Below are 14,259 nucleotides of genomic sequence, written 5' to 3'. Positions count from 1 at the left end.
TAGACTACGCCGCCTGTGAGTAGGTAACAGGTTCCATTTAATCAGACTATAATGGTCCATTTATGTGGACTGACTGGCAGCACCAAGCAACCACTGATCAGTATAAATTGACCACCAGCAGTGGTTTAAATGCCTGTTTACACTGGCTGACAGTGGTAAAAAAATAATTGTTCAGCTGTAATAAATTGCTCAGTGCGCTTAGGGGCACTTTGCACACTACGACATCGCAGGTGCGATGTCGGTGGGGTCAAATCGTAATTGACGCACATCCGGCGTCGCTCTCGACATCGTAGTGTGTAAAGCATTTTTGATACAATTAACGAGCACAAAAGCGTCGTAATCGTATCATTGTGGTAGCGTCGGTCATTTCCATGAATTGGGAAAGACCAATGTTACGATGTTGTTCCTCGTTCCTGCGGCAGCACACATCGCTGTATGTGAAGCCGCAGGAGTGAGGTACATCTCCTACCTGCGTCCTGCGGCTCACGCCGGCTATGCGGAAGGAAGGAGGTGGGCGGGATGTTTACGTCCCGCTCATCTCTGCCCCTCCGCTTCTATTAGCCGCCTGCCGTGTGACGTCGCTGTGACGCCGCATGACCCGCCCCCTTAGGAAGGAGGCGGGTCGCCATCCAGAGCGACGTCACAGGGCAGGTGAGTGCATGTGAAGCTGCCGTAGCGATAATGTTCGCTAGGGCAGCTATCACCATGATATCGCAGCTGCGACGGGGGCAGGGACTATCGCGCTCGGCATCGCAGCATTGTCTTGCGATGTCGTACTGTGCAAAGTACCCCTTAGACTGCCATAATTCTCGGCAGCACAAATCCTGTTTACACAGAGTGATGTGCTGCCGAGAACAATGCACAAAAGATCATTCGTTCACGATAATTTCAGGCCTTAGTTTTTATCTAAACATTATAATAATGTATTGATGTATTTGCAATCAAATGTGTGGCAGAAATTGACCTTTGCATTTCAGCTACAGATTTGCAAAGCCAAGGATTTGACCACAGATTAGGTCCGTTGGATAGGGACGGGTGGCAACCTGCGCAACCTGCGCAAAAATCACCTCTTTTATTAAAGTGGTTTTCAAATCCGCACCAAAAGATCATCACCTGTCCGAATATAAAAGTGAATTTAACAATGACAACAATTGGAGGTGGTTTACTTGTGACTTTAACACAGGTCTAGATTAAAATAATGGCCAAGATCTGCGTAGAAGAAAAGGTTAGCGTGAGTCCTATCCTAAGATAAGGCTTTCTAGCTGGTAATGTATATGTTTTTCTGCGTTCAGATACTTTTCATCCCTCGTAAACGACCGCCATTTGCATTTGGTGATATGCTTGGAGGTCAGCGTTCGAAGCTTGCAATGTGATATTTTGCCTATGTGATTTATTGCTTTGATTTCAGTAATGGAAAAGTATCTGCATCTGAAGGAATTATGCTGAATAACAACTGGTATATTTGCGGTTTATTACTCATGGTTTATATGGGTGGTGTGCAAAATGACATGAGCCGGAAAAATCTGCAGAGATTGCGTTTTAAAATTAAGGCCATGTCCCTGCTGCATTTAATAGATGTAATAAAACCTCGCTGTATGCCTTAACTGGCTCAATTATCAGACATTAAGCTTCAATATCATCCGATAGGATTATGGCCTTGGTCTATATTGTTTGCTTTTCAAATGTATTAAAGCATATTTGTTTTGGGTACTGCAAAAGTATTCCATTACAATGTTAATATCATACAGACAATGTATTTCTAAGTCAGAGACCCCTCAATTAACCATAATATATTATTTAAGCATTTTGCACCCAAGGTAGTAAGGTTTCAAGTCAGCGTTAAATCTGAAAGCTTGAAGTTTCTAGTTGACATCTTGGTAGGAGATTAATAGCAACATGACACAGAAGGTAACAGAATGAGTAGGGGCATGTCTGCAGCCATAAATTACTGATATAGGTATTATTATATGTCAGTAATTTACTGAATGATCTAGTAATTACTCAAGTCAGGTCTGTCAAGTTAGAAAAAAAGATAGAGAGAAAGAGAAATACTGCACTCGCACACTAATTCCCTGACATGCAAAAGGGTAACAATGTTTTGATCTTTTGAATTTCAGACTCCATATCTCACCATCCACCAGATCATTGAGTGTCACACCATATTCTTTTTATAGACAATTATCTTAGTTATCTCATACATAGATTTGACTTGCAACTATTTAGCATATGATTAACTATACAGATTCTTGTCATGTCACTGCATTGTTACAGTTTTGCTCCTGATGGTGGAAGAATCTTTTTCTTCCTGTATACAACAACTTACAACCTGTTCACACATTCCGTAATAGCTCAGTGTGTTATTAGATTGATTCCCAAGAAAAAGGTAACATGTTCCAATAGAGGAGCATCCATAAAGAAGATTTCCCAAGAAAAGAGAAACAGTATCATCCAGCTCATCGATAGTGGTCTCTCAGCCAAGAAAATTGCATCATGTGAGTGCCATGACAGCTGGAAGAATATGAAATTAAAGGGAACCTGTCACCGGTTTTTCGGCCTATAAGCTGCGGCCACCACCAGTGGGCTCTTATCTACAGCATTCTAACATGCTGTATATAAGAGCCCAGGCCGCTGTGTACAACATAAAACACTTTATAATACTCACCTCAACCGGTCGCTGCAGTGGATGTGGCTCAGTTGGATGTCTTCGTCCTCCGGTGCTGGTGCCGCCTCTTTCGGCCATCTTCAATCTTCTTCAGAAGCCTGTGTGCATGACGCGTCTACATCATGCACACTCGCCGGTCCCGCACATGTGCACTACTACAATACTTTGATCTGCCCTGCTCAGGGCAGATCAAAATGCACCTGCTCAGGACCCGAATGCCGGCAAGTGTGTATGACGTCGGACGAGTCATGCACCGCTGCTTCAGAAGGACGACAGAGGCGGCGACAAAGTTGGCCAAAAAAGGCAGCACCGGCATCGGAGGATGAAGACGCCCATCTGAGCCACATCCACTGCAGCGACTGGTTTAGGTGAGTATTATAAAGTGTATTTTATGTTGTACACAGCGGCCTGGGCTCTTATATACAGCGTGTTAGAATTCTGTATATAAGAGCCCACTGGTGGTTGCCGCAGCTTATAGGCCGAAAAAACAGTGACAGGTTCCCTTTAAGTCCATTCAAGGTGGATGTACAGATAAAATATCAGAGTCAACAAGTAGGCTCATCACAAGATCTATCAGTTCTGGGGCGACAGACATGGCAGGGGAGTTGGCTCATATCCTTTGTAATAGTGTGATCACAGATGTGCATGCAAACACCATGCGACACACATTACACAAGTCTGAAATCATGGTCTGAAAAATGGTGACGAAGTCTCAACTTCAATAATCAGCATAAGAGTCGGCTCGAGTTTGCAAAAAAGTACCAAAAGGCAACAGTAGAAGATTGGAAATGGGTGATTTGGAGCGATGAGACAATAGTCAATAGACTAGGTTCTGATGTGTGAAAATGGGTCTAAAAGAAACAAGGCAAAAAGGGGCTAACAATCGATAAATTGAAGGAACTGATAAGTTCGGTGAAGGAAGCCTGATGATATGGGGTTGTTTCATAGCCAAAGGCATTGGATACTTAATCAGGACCAATGGTGGTCTCAATACTGAGCTATATGTGAGCATCCTACAAGACAAGCTACTTCTTACATTTGAGTGCTATGGGTATGAAAAGCAAAGCCAGCAGTGGGAATGGGAGGGGTGCAAACTGGGCAATTGCCCAGGGCCCCCACTCCTTTGGGGGTTCCATGGCTACAGATGGAGCTACACTGAAAATAGCATTAAAACAATATACAAAAATAAAAATGTTCACATATTTGGTATCACTGTGTTTATAGTAGTCATATCTATATAATTATAATGTAATGAGGAAAAAATATCAAAACTCAAAAAGTTTTTTTGGCCACCGCAACATTGCAATAAAATGTAGTGGAGGAAGCCTGATGATATAGAGTTGATTCACAGCCAAAGGCATTGATACTTGGCCAGGATTTATGATACTCTCAATGCTGAGCTATATGTGAGTACCCTACAAGAAGAGTTACTTCGTACAATCAAGTACTGGGGGTAGGAAAAGGACAACATTGTGTTGCAGCAGGACAAGGACCCAAAGCATACATCGAAATTGTCGAAAAAATGGTTCAATGACAATGAAGTAGAAGTTTTGTTTTGGCACCCACAGTCCGCAGACCACAACCCAATCGAGCACCTATGGGTAGAGTTGAAGAAAAAGCTGTATACATTCAGTTTCTAAGGGAGTCGACCAGTATGCACCAACATTGGGAACGTGTAGTAGAGGCCAAGGATCAGATATCAGTCTAGACATGCTTGAATCTGATTGAGAGCATGCCCAAAAAGAGTCAGTCAGTGTTGAAAGCCAAAGGAAAATTTACAAAATTTAACAAAATAATAAAAATTCAAATTTAGATTTTTGGGGGGGAGCAAAACAGTAACAATGCAGTGATTGGCAAGAATCTGCATAACTAATCATATGCTGAATAGTTGAAAGTCAAATTTATGTATGACATAGCCAAGATAATTGTGTATAAAATGAAGGTAATTGCACACTCAAAGCTGTAGTGGATGGTGAAATATGGAGCCTGAAAGTCAAAAGTTCAAAACATTGTTACCCTTTTGCTCATCAGTGTGTGTGTGTATATGTATATATATATATATATATATATATATATGTGTATACACACACACACATATACACACACACACACACACGTGGGTCACAAACGTTTGTGCAATAATGAGAAGATGACACTATATCTTTAAGTTGTTGTGACCTAGGCTTAGGGAAACCACAGAGAGTCATATTCAGAAACTGACCTCAATGGATATTCTATACTTACTGTACATCTCTCCTTCTTTAACCACTTGTTGCATGGTTTGCTTAAAATATATTTTACTCTCATTACTTGTCTACTATCTTTCTTCTGCACACAAGCTCATTACCCTTTACAATGTTTACTAGCTTCACACATACAAAGGATGGGATTTAAGCTGGGTTCACACTAAACGACAGCGACAACGACGTCGCTGTTACGTCACCATTTTCGGTGACGTAACAGCGACCTTGTAAGTCGCTGTTATGATCGCTGCTTAGCTGTCAAACACAGCAGAAGCAGCGATCATAACGTCGCTGTTCTACATGTGCAGAGAGCAGGGAGCCGCGCTTAGCGCTGGCTCCTTGCTCTCCTACAGTACACATCGGGTTAATTAACCCGATGTGTGCTGAAGCTACATGTCACAGTTCAGAGAGCAGGGAGCCGCGCGCACTGCTTAGCGCTGGCTCCTTGCTCTCCTTGCTACAGTATACATCGGGTTAATTACCCGATGCGTACTGCAGCCACATGTCACAGTGCAGGAGCCGGCACTGGCAGCAAGAGCGGAGGCTGGTAACCAGCGTAAACATCGGGTAACCAGGGAAAGGTCTTCCCTTGGTTACCCGATGTTTACGCTGGTTACAGCTTACCGCAGCTGCCAGTGCCGGCTCCTGCTCGCTTCATTTCGTCGCTCTCTCGCTGTCACACACAGCGATGTGTGTGTCACAGCGGGAGAGTGACGACCAAAAAATGAAGCTGGACATTCAGCAACGACCGGCGACCTCACAGCAGGGGCCAGGTCGTTGCTGGATGTCGTCACACACAGCGACAGCGACGGGACGTCGCTGCAACGTCACAGAAAATGGTGACGTAGCAGCGACGTCGTTGTCGTTGTCGCTGTGTGTGACACCAGCTTTAGGCTAACAAGGCATTAAAGGGAATCTGTCACCTTGTATTTGCCACCTAATCTGAGAGCAATGTAATGTAGAGACAGAGACCTAATTACAATGATAGATGTCTTATTGGGCTGCTTAGTGTAGTTTTGATAAAATCACAGTTTAATGAGCAGGAGATTATCATGCGAGGACTAGTGAAACTGCTGCCAGGTAGTCAAGCATATGCATGAGCCCTGAATAATCCCGTCCACTCCTCTGATTGGCAGCTTATTCTATACTCTGTGCATGGCCAGAAAGCTGCCAATCAGTGGTGTGTGTGGGGTTATAAACTGCTTAGCAATCAGAACTGATAGATGTGCAGCAGATATAAGAGTGATTTTATGGAAATGGTAGTAAGCAGCCCAGTAAGTGACACATCACTGTAATCATGGTCTCTGTCTCTACATCTTGCTGCTACAAGATGGGGGAGCAAAAACCTGATGACAGATTTCCTTAAATTTACATATTCATAATGACCTATAATAAATGTGCATTTGTTTATAAAAATGTTTACTAACATTTATGCAGTTTTGTTTGAGGCAACTAACACATAAGAAACACTAACTCTTGAAAAAAGACACGTCCATCAAGCTGAAGTGAGGGAGTGTTTGTAGTTTGCAATTATCAGAGCTCTTTTAACCTTTGAATAATAACATTTACACTTGGTGTTACATTGGCTGTATCCAAAGACAGCTTCGGTGGCCTTTTTGGTCTATCTACGACCAGACAGAGATACATCGATGATCTCTTCCTGAGTAATTAGACTTTTTGACCTTTTTAAACTAGAAAAGAGATAAACTAAGAAAATATCTGTTTCTGTGCTTTTAATAATAAGATTTAATTCCGATGAATGGACATTTAGCATTGGATTTACCATCGCTTCAATCTTATGGGTAGTATGGTGGCAAAGTGGCTAGCTCTGTTGCTTTGCAGTGCTGGGGTTAAATCGCACCAAGAACAACATCTGCAAGGAGTTTGTGTGTTCTTCCAGTGTTTGTGTGGGTTTATTGTGGGTTTTCCGGGTTCCTCCCACACTCCAAAGACATAGTGATAAGGAATTTAGATTGTGAGCCCCAATAGAGACAGATGATGTCTGTTCAAGCGATGAGGAATATGTGGTGCTATGTAAGTAAGCAAAATAATTAAATAAATAATAGTGATCCAATATTGGCCTAACTCTGATCTGAACCTTTTGTACTGCAGTGAAATAAGCAGTAAAGTTTTTGATTTTCTTGCCTAACGCTTTGTCAGTGACTGTCCATGTGTTATGCTTCATTAGTTCCAGAAAGTTTTAATTTTCATGTCTAAATATAGAAAATGAAAAACTTAGCTTTTTACGTTGGCCTATTCTGCACTCACATCTAAAGCTGCAGTCAGAATTCTACTAGTAGCTGATCGGATGTACACACTGATACAGCAGGTCATGTGTTGTGAGACATCGACTTTCTGCTGCGTTACATTAGGGTCAATGGAGGATATTACATAGGTAAGGATGGTTGACCTTAGGGAGATCAACATCCAGCACCACGGAGCACCATCACATGTTTCTCAACGCAGTGATTCTAGAGCAATGCCCCCTGGGAAATATGTAAAACAAGGAAACCGCGGAGACACCATCACATGTTTCTCAACGCTGGCAGGTAACTAGCCAGGTCTTTCACCGGGAAGGAACAACCACGGGAAGGGCAGTCTCCAGTCAAGGAAACCACCTATGCCAAAACATGGTATCCATCCACAGACAGCTATTTCGGGGTATTTGCCCCTCATCAGTGTGGAGTAGGAAACTGGCTAGTGGGAGCAATGCATAGTAGAAGACTACATAGGTAAGGATGGTTAACCTTAGGGAGATCAACATCCAGCACCGCGGAGCACCATCACGTGTTTCTCAACACAGTGATTCTAGAGCAATGCCCCCTGGGAAATATGCAAAACAAGGAACCCGCAGAGACACCATCACATGTTTCTCAACGCTGGCAGGTTACTAGCCAGGTCTTTTAACGGGAAGGAACAACCATGGGAAGGGCAGTCTCCAGTCAAGGAAACCACCTATGCCAAAACATGGTATCCATCCACAGACAGCTGTTTCGGGGTATTTGCCCATCATCAGTGGGGCGTAGGAAACTGGCTAGTGGGAGCAATGCCTAGTAGAAGACTACATAGGATGGGGGATATTAGGCTTCTGTACTGTGTGTAACACCACACACCCCATTTTACATCTGAACAGCTTGCCCTGCTGAAACAGCTTCGAGTTGCAGTGACAGTCTAGATTAGACTGGTGTTTGGCTGTTTGTTACGGGACATCCCAGAAGGTTCTCCATGAACTGTGTGTTCACTTTGAAGAAAGTGTTAAAGATTATGTAAGGCAATATCATGGCATGGATAGCTTGATCACCAGGTTTATAGTACCACTGATCGGAACTGACCCTTCAGAAATGAGGGACTGGAAATAGCCCCATCATGGTTGTTAAGTTATATTTTCTGCTCATTATCCCATGGTTTGGTGCCCATAATTCTGACTTTCGAGCTTTTTATACACACAGTATATGTTGCCTTGTATTCACCAATAATTGTATGCTCTGTAGAGGCAGACAGATAAGCCAACATTCATAGGCTACATTGCCTTATGCATTAGCAAATCTCAAAGTACATGGCCATTTGACTTTATATAGGCCTCTTTTAGAAGTCCATTTGTCACATGCGATTTGTGTCCAGGTTTATCCCAGATATAAAATGTACTCTTTAGTCTATGTAGTTTTTCACATGTCCATTTTTGATCCTAGTCATAGATCAAACGCACTCATTCAAGTCTATCTGCCTTTGAAAAACTCTGACAGCACTTGGACACCATCCTCGTGCCATCCATGTGCTGTCTGTATTTTACAGACTGTATGCTAAGAGAAGGTTGAGTAAAATTCCATCAGGTTTTTTTCTTTATAAAACCTGAAACTTTGATGGTAGAAACTAACACATGGATCAAACACTGATGAAAATCATTCCATTTTGCATTCCCGAAAAAATATTTGATGGCCTTACTCAACAGAAGATCGTATAAGACTGTCCTTTTGGTATAAATTGGACTCTTATTTGTCTTGATCCTTATTCTCCTCTATGGAATGACAGACAGTAATAAAACATATACTGGGCATCATGCATTTTCTTTTAGCATGAGGACACATAGCTATACAATGTCATAGGTCTGAGGCACTCATCAGTGGTATATGTCTGGAGATTCTCTGGATACATACCTCCAGTGAATACTACAAACCTCTGAATTGACCCTTAAACCAACATGAATAGTATATTAGATTGAACTTTTTAAAAATATAAAGTATTCTGCAGTTTCTAGAAGATTAATGACATTGTTCTTCAACTAAAGGGTGCTTTACACACTGCGACATCGCTAACGATATACCGTCGGGGTCACGGTGTTTGTGACGCACATCCGGCGTCGCTAGTGACATTGCAGCGTGTGACAGCTAGGAGCGACGATCAACGATCACAAAAACGTCAAAAATCGTTGAGCGTTGACACGTCGCTCCTTTTCATAATATCGTTGGTGGTGCATGCCGCTGGTTGTTCGTCGTTCCTGCGGCAGCACACATCGCTATGTGTGACACTGCAGGAACGACGAACATCTCCTTACCTGCGTCCTCCGGCAATGAGGAAGGAAGGAGGTGGGCGGGATATTCCGCCCGCTCATCTCCGCCCCTCTGCTTCTATTGGACGGCTGCCGTGTGACGCCGCTGTGACGCCGCACGAACCGCCCCCTTAGAAAGGAGGCGGTTCGCCGGCCACAGCGACGTCACAGGGAAGCTAAGTCCGTGTGATAGGTGTAAGCGATGTTGGGCGTCACGAGCAGCGATTTGCCCGTGACGCACAACCGACGGGGGCGGGTACGCTCGCTAGCGACATCGATAGCGATATCGCAGCATGTAAAGTGCCCTATACAGTATGTACCTTTGATTCAGTCTGTCTCTCAATTGGCCTTTGAATGGACACTGATTGCAACGTACCAGTAGTTTCTAGGCTGGAAACAAAATATATCCATCCATTTCAACCTGTTCTACTGCTGATAAGTTGACAAGATGAGGTTTAATTTTAAAAGTGTGTAAATATACAATAAAATGTATACATTTTCTATCGAAAATACAACAGAATAGAAAGATAAAATCAACTTGGCAATATACATGGTCAGGAAAGGGTGCCACAAGCAAAGCTCACAGTAATACACACTGCACGGCCGGGTAGACATTTCCTTTAATGATAAAAGCAGATGTCTTCACATTTGACATAATGGCTCATTATGATTGTTTTTATGTCTTGACCAGAAGAGTATGAGGAGTTTTAGTGTCGTCATGCTCTAAATTCTTTCCTCAGACACTTACTTGTAGAACTATCTGTTCCAATGGGCATTAAAGGCCTGAGAACATCTGAGAACCTGATTTAGCCGTGTTAGTCACTGACCCTGTATGTTTATCCCCTATGTATGATGACTTTACAGGTTCAAGAAAGGATAATACACGAGATGTCATGTCTCAATTCTCAGGGGGGTTCCAATCTATATTTAGAAGAAAAGAATGGCGACGCATTATATTCAGAGGAGACCCCATGGAATGGCGTTACCCTTCAGCTGTGCTTTTCGGTTTTTGGCTAAAGTCCCAGGAGCCTTAGACTAAGTAGTGCAGAGTTTCTACTGCTGGATGACGGTAAAGGGCAACCATTCAAAATAGTCAGTACAGTATTTATGAGAACAATCTATGAACATCTATCAAATCACAGGGCTTTTTTCTCATACAATTTAGACAAGTTCTGCCTGGAAGGAAGATGAATAGAGTACTTTACTACTGCTGTAAAATCATCCCTGAAAGTATATCTATATATATGAACTCCTCAACATTGAAAGTGCAACATCAAGAAAGAAAAGATGTGGAGTTATGAAATTCACAGGATCAATATACTTGGTAATGATATGCAAATTATGAAAAACTGGATTTTTTTTTAAAAGCATCTTCATTCATTTAGCATCAATTATGAAATCCACACACTTACATCCTTGGCTTTCTACCAATGAGGATATTAATGGTTGTCCAAGGAATATTCTGCCACCATGCTGAAAGCCCTTGGGCATGCAGGCCTCATAGGCAATGCTATGAAGAGAGCTTCATGACGTAATGTCATACTAGTCCTACTAATGAGATTATAGTGTGGTGTGCCATAACGTACAGGAGCTGGAGCCCTCTAGTCTTCATTTCAAGTATACGTGGTTTGGCTGTGGAACTAGTGGTATCGTCCATTCTTCAAAATGTCCCTGGTGCAGTTTCTCATGCTGCCTGTGTGGACTAAAATGTGTTACAATGGTCTGTAGTCTTTCTGGACTTGTTTACCATTGAGAATATCTGCGATGTCAGTGGTTGGCAATTTCAATGGGAGCTGCCAACAGTGAATTTTGATGACTCTTGTACACAACTTCATTCCCCATGGCAGAACTTTCCTCAGACAACCATTAGTAAGCTCATTGATAGCAGCCAAGGAGTATAACTGTGTGTAGTTCTGCATGTAATGCTCATACTTCGATACTGCACAATTGAAGACGTTTTGAAAATGTTTTAATTATCAATCATTAGCATATCATTATTTCTATCGATCATGCAATTTCCATTATTCCTCAACTTTTCCTGAGGGTGTTGCAATTTCAATGTTGAGGCGCGTGGAAAAAAGGTGTAACAAAGATGATGAAAAGTAACAATGCTATTAAAAAGTGAACTGTTAATGCAACATGAACAAACAAAAGAGAACTCTAAATCAAACCAATAATTGGTGTGATTACTATTTGTCTTCAAAACAGCTTCAATTCTTCTAGCCACGCTTCCAGAGTCTGAAGGAATTCGGCAGGGAGGTTGTTCGAAGCAAATTGGAGAACTAACCACAGATCTTCTATGGATGTAGGCTTGTGCAAATTCTTCTGTCTTTTCATGTAATTCCAGATAGACTTGATGATCTTAAGATCAGGGCTCTTTGGGAGCCATGTCACCACTTCCAGGGCTTCTTGTTCGTCTTTACTCTGAAGATAGTTCTCCATATTTTTACCTGTTTATTTGGAGTTGTTGTCCTGCTGAAGAATACATTTGGAGCCTTAAGATGCTTCAATGAAGGTATTGCATGATGACTAAGTATCTGCCTCTATTTCTCAGTAGTGTGGACACTATTGATCATTGATCTTGATCAAATGCTGAAATGCATATCCAAACTTGCAAGAGACCTCCACCATGATTCACAGTTGAGTGCAGACAATTATAATTGTACCACTCTCCAGACCTTCGGCAAACAAACTGCATTTTGTTACAACCAAATATTTAAAAGTTTAACTCATTAGTCTAAAGCACCTTAGTTTCTATGTTTTTGTACAAATTTGGGTCACTTGGCCTTTTTTTCATGTCAGAGGTATGGATTTTGGTCACAATTCTTCCATGAAGACCATTCATTTCTATGGTTTTGTGTACATGTGGGTCACTTGGCCCTGTTTTCATGACACAGGTATGGATTTTGGCCACAATTCTTCTATAAAGACCATTTCTCTCCAAGCTTCTCCAGTTGATCGTTGTACTTTGTTCATACTGGTTGCTGTGAGTTCAGAGTAGATGGCACTGCTGGACATTTTACGATTTCAAAGGGAAGTAAGTATGATATGTCTATTATCTATGACACTAAGTTTCCTTGGTCGACCAATGTACCTACAGTCCTCCACACTGACCATTTCTTGGCGTTATCAATGCTGAGAAAAATGGCCAAATGCGTCTCCATCATGCAATACCATCAGAGAGGCATCTAGTTGGTGGCAAATGTGTTATGCCACAGGACACTGACCCCAAACTTACATCCAATATTATTAAAATTACAGTATCTTCAGCATAAAAATGAACAAGGTATCCCAGGAATGATTTTCTAGCCCCAACAGAGCACTGACCTGAAGACCATCTAGTATGCCTGGGATTACAGGAAGCGATAGAAGGAATTGCACAAGCCTACTTTCATAGAAGATCGGTGGTTAGTTCTCCAAGATGTTTGGACCAACTTCCCTGCTGAGTTAATTCAGTAAATGTAGATAAGTGTACTTAGAAGAATTGATACTAGGGGCCTGATAAATCAAAGCTTTCAGACCAGAATTGTGGTGTAAAATCTTTGAAAAGTAGCAAAATTTAGACGAAACTTAGAATGTTGCTACTTTTAGCACTTTCACATCAATTTCTCACAGCTGTGTCATAGTAGGAGGAGCAGGAAAGGGAAGGGGGCGCGGCGAAGATGGGACGCTACAGCTTGTCTAATTCATGACAGGCTGTGGCATTCCTCAAAGGTGACTTTTCATAGCATTATCAAACATTTACCATTCAAAGAGTATATGAGGCATCAATTTTTGAGCAGAAGCTGTTCCAAAATGCATGTGAAAAACCTCTGTGTGAACCCATATTGAGGAGCTTCCTTACCAGGATTTTGTCTGCCTGTAGCCTGGAGGATAAAATGTGACCATTGCTAATTTTCTAACAAAATAATGTAACTGCAGGGTCCAGGAGTAGCCTCTGCTATGTTTGGACAGAATAGAAGTTCAGTTTTGACTACCACTTTCCCTAACTTGTATAGAAAGCAATATATCGGCACAATATCAGAGTTTCTAGAACTCCCTAAGTGTAAATTATTAATTTAGGAAAACAATATAAAATCATTTCTAAGAAGGGTTATCCAACTTCTAAAATAAAAAGAATAAATAAAAAACAGCAAACAAATAGAAACTAGGCCTACCTACTCTTGGTATTCATGTGGCTAGAATGTGACCAACCAGTTAGATAACCCCTCTAAAGTGAAATTCCAGTGATAGGAAGTTATCATCTCTCCATAGCTTGTAGATCAGAGGGCTCCAACCTCAGAGACGTCTACTATTCATCAGAAAGGACACTTTGTCCCCTGCTTGGAAGGAGAAGCTCAACTGCAGCTCCATTCATTCTCCTTGAGCCTGGCGGAGATGGCTGACTACCTCCCCCACTGCTATCCTGTGGAGCTCTTATTGTAGGCGCATCTTTTTACATTAAGATGGATAATAGGATAAAAATCTAATATTTTTGGCTAGGTATTATTCACAGCCACAAAAGGGCAACAGTGTTCACCTGCCCAGGCCACACAATTTAATGCTAGGTAGAAACATTCGCCATACAAGTTAACCAATTATTTAACAAAAAATTGTGAATATTTGTTCACAATTCTCCAAATTGTAAAGCACCGTAGCATAAACTACATCGTTTTCCCCAAAATTTCTGAAGTAGAAGAATCTTCCTTGTGTTTATCAATTTGTTTTTAATGCATTTTTTTTTGCTAGTGGCCTTTCCTTTGATTGACGTCGCACACTTTGAAGACCGTATTTAATCCATTTAGTATTCCATTTTGGACTTGCTGAAT

At 41.8% G+C, this 14,259-nt stretch overlaps 1 protein-coding gene across 12 annotated transcripts in view; it reads left to right on the top strand.

Moving 5' to 3' along the window:
- MBNL1 (muscleblind like splicing regulator 1) overlaps window positions 1-14,259 on the top strand; it is a 286,937-nt gene that overhangs the window by 55,372 nt on the left and 217,306 nt on the right. The window lies entirely within an intron of this gene.

Source organism: Anomaloglossus baeobatrachus, chromosome 3 (assembly GCF_048569485.1).
Source record: "Anomaloglossus baeobatrachus isolate aAnoBae1 chromosome 3, aAnoBae1.hap1, whole genome shotgun sequence".
Taxonomy (NCBI): Eukaryota; Metazoa; Chordata; class Amphibia; order Anura; family Aromobatidae; genus Anomaloglossus; species Anomaloglossus baeobatrachus.
This window is presented reverse-complemented; position numbering and strand designations above follow the sequence as displayed.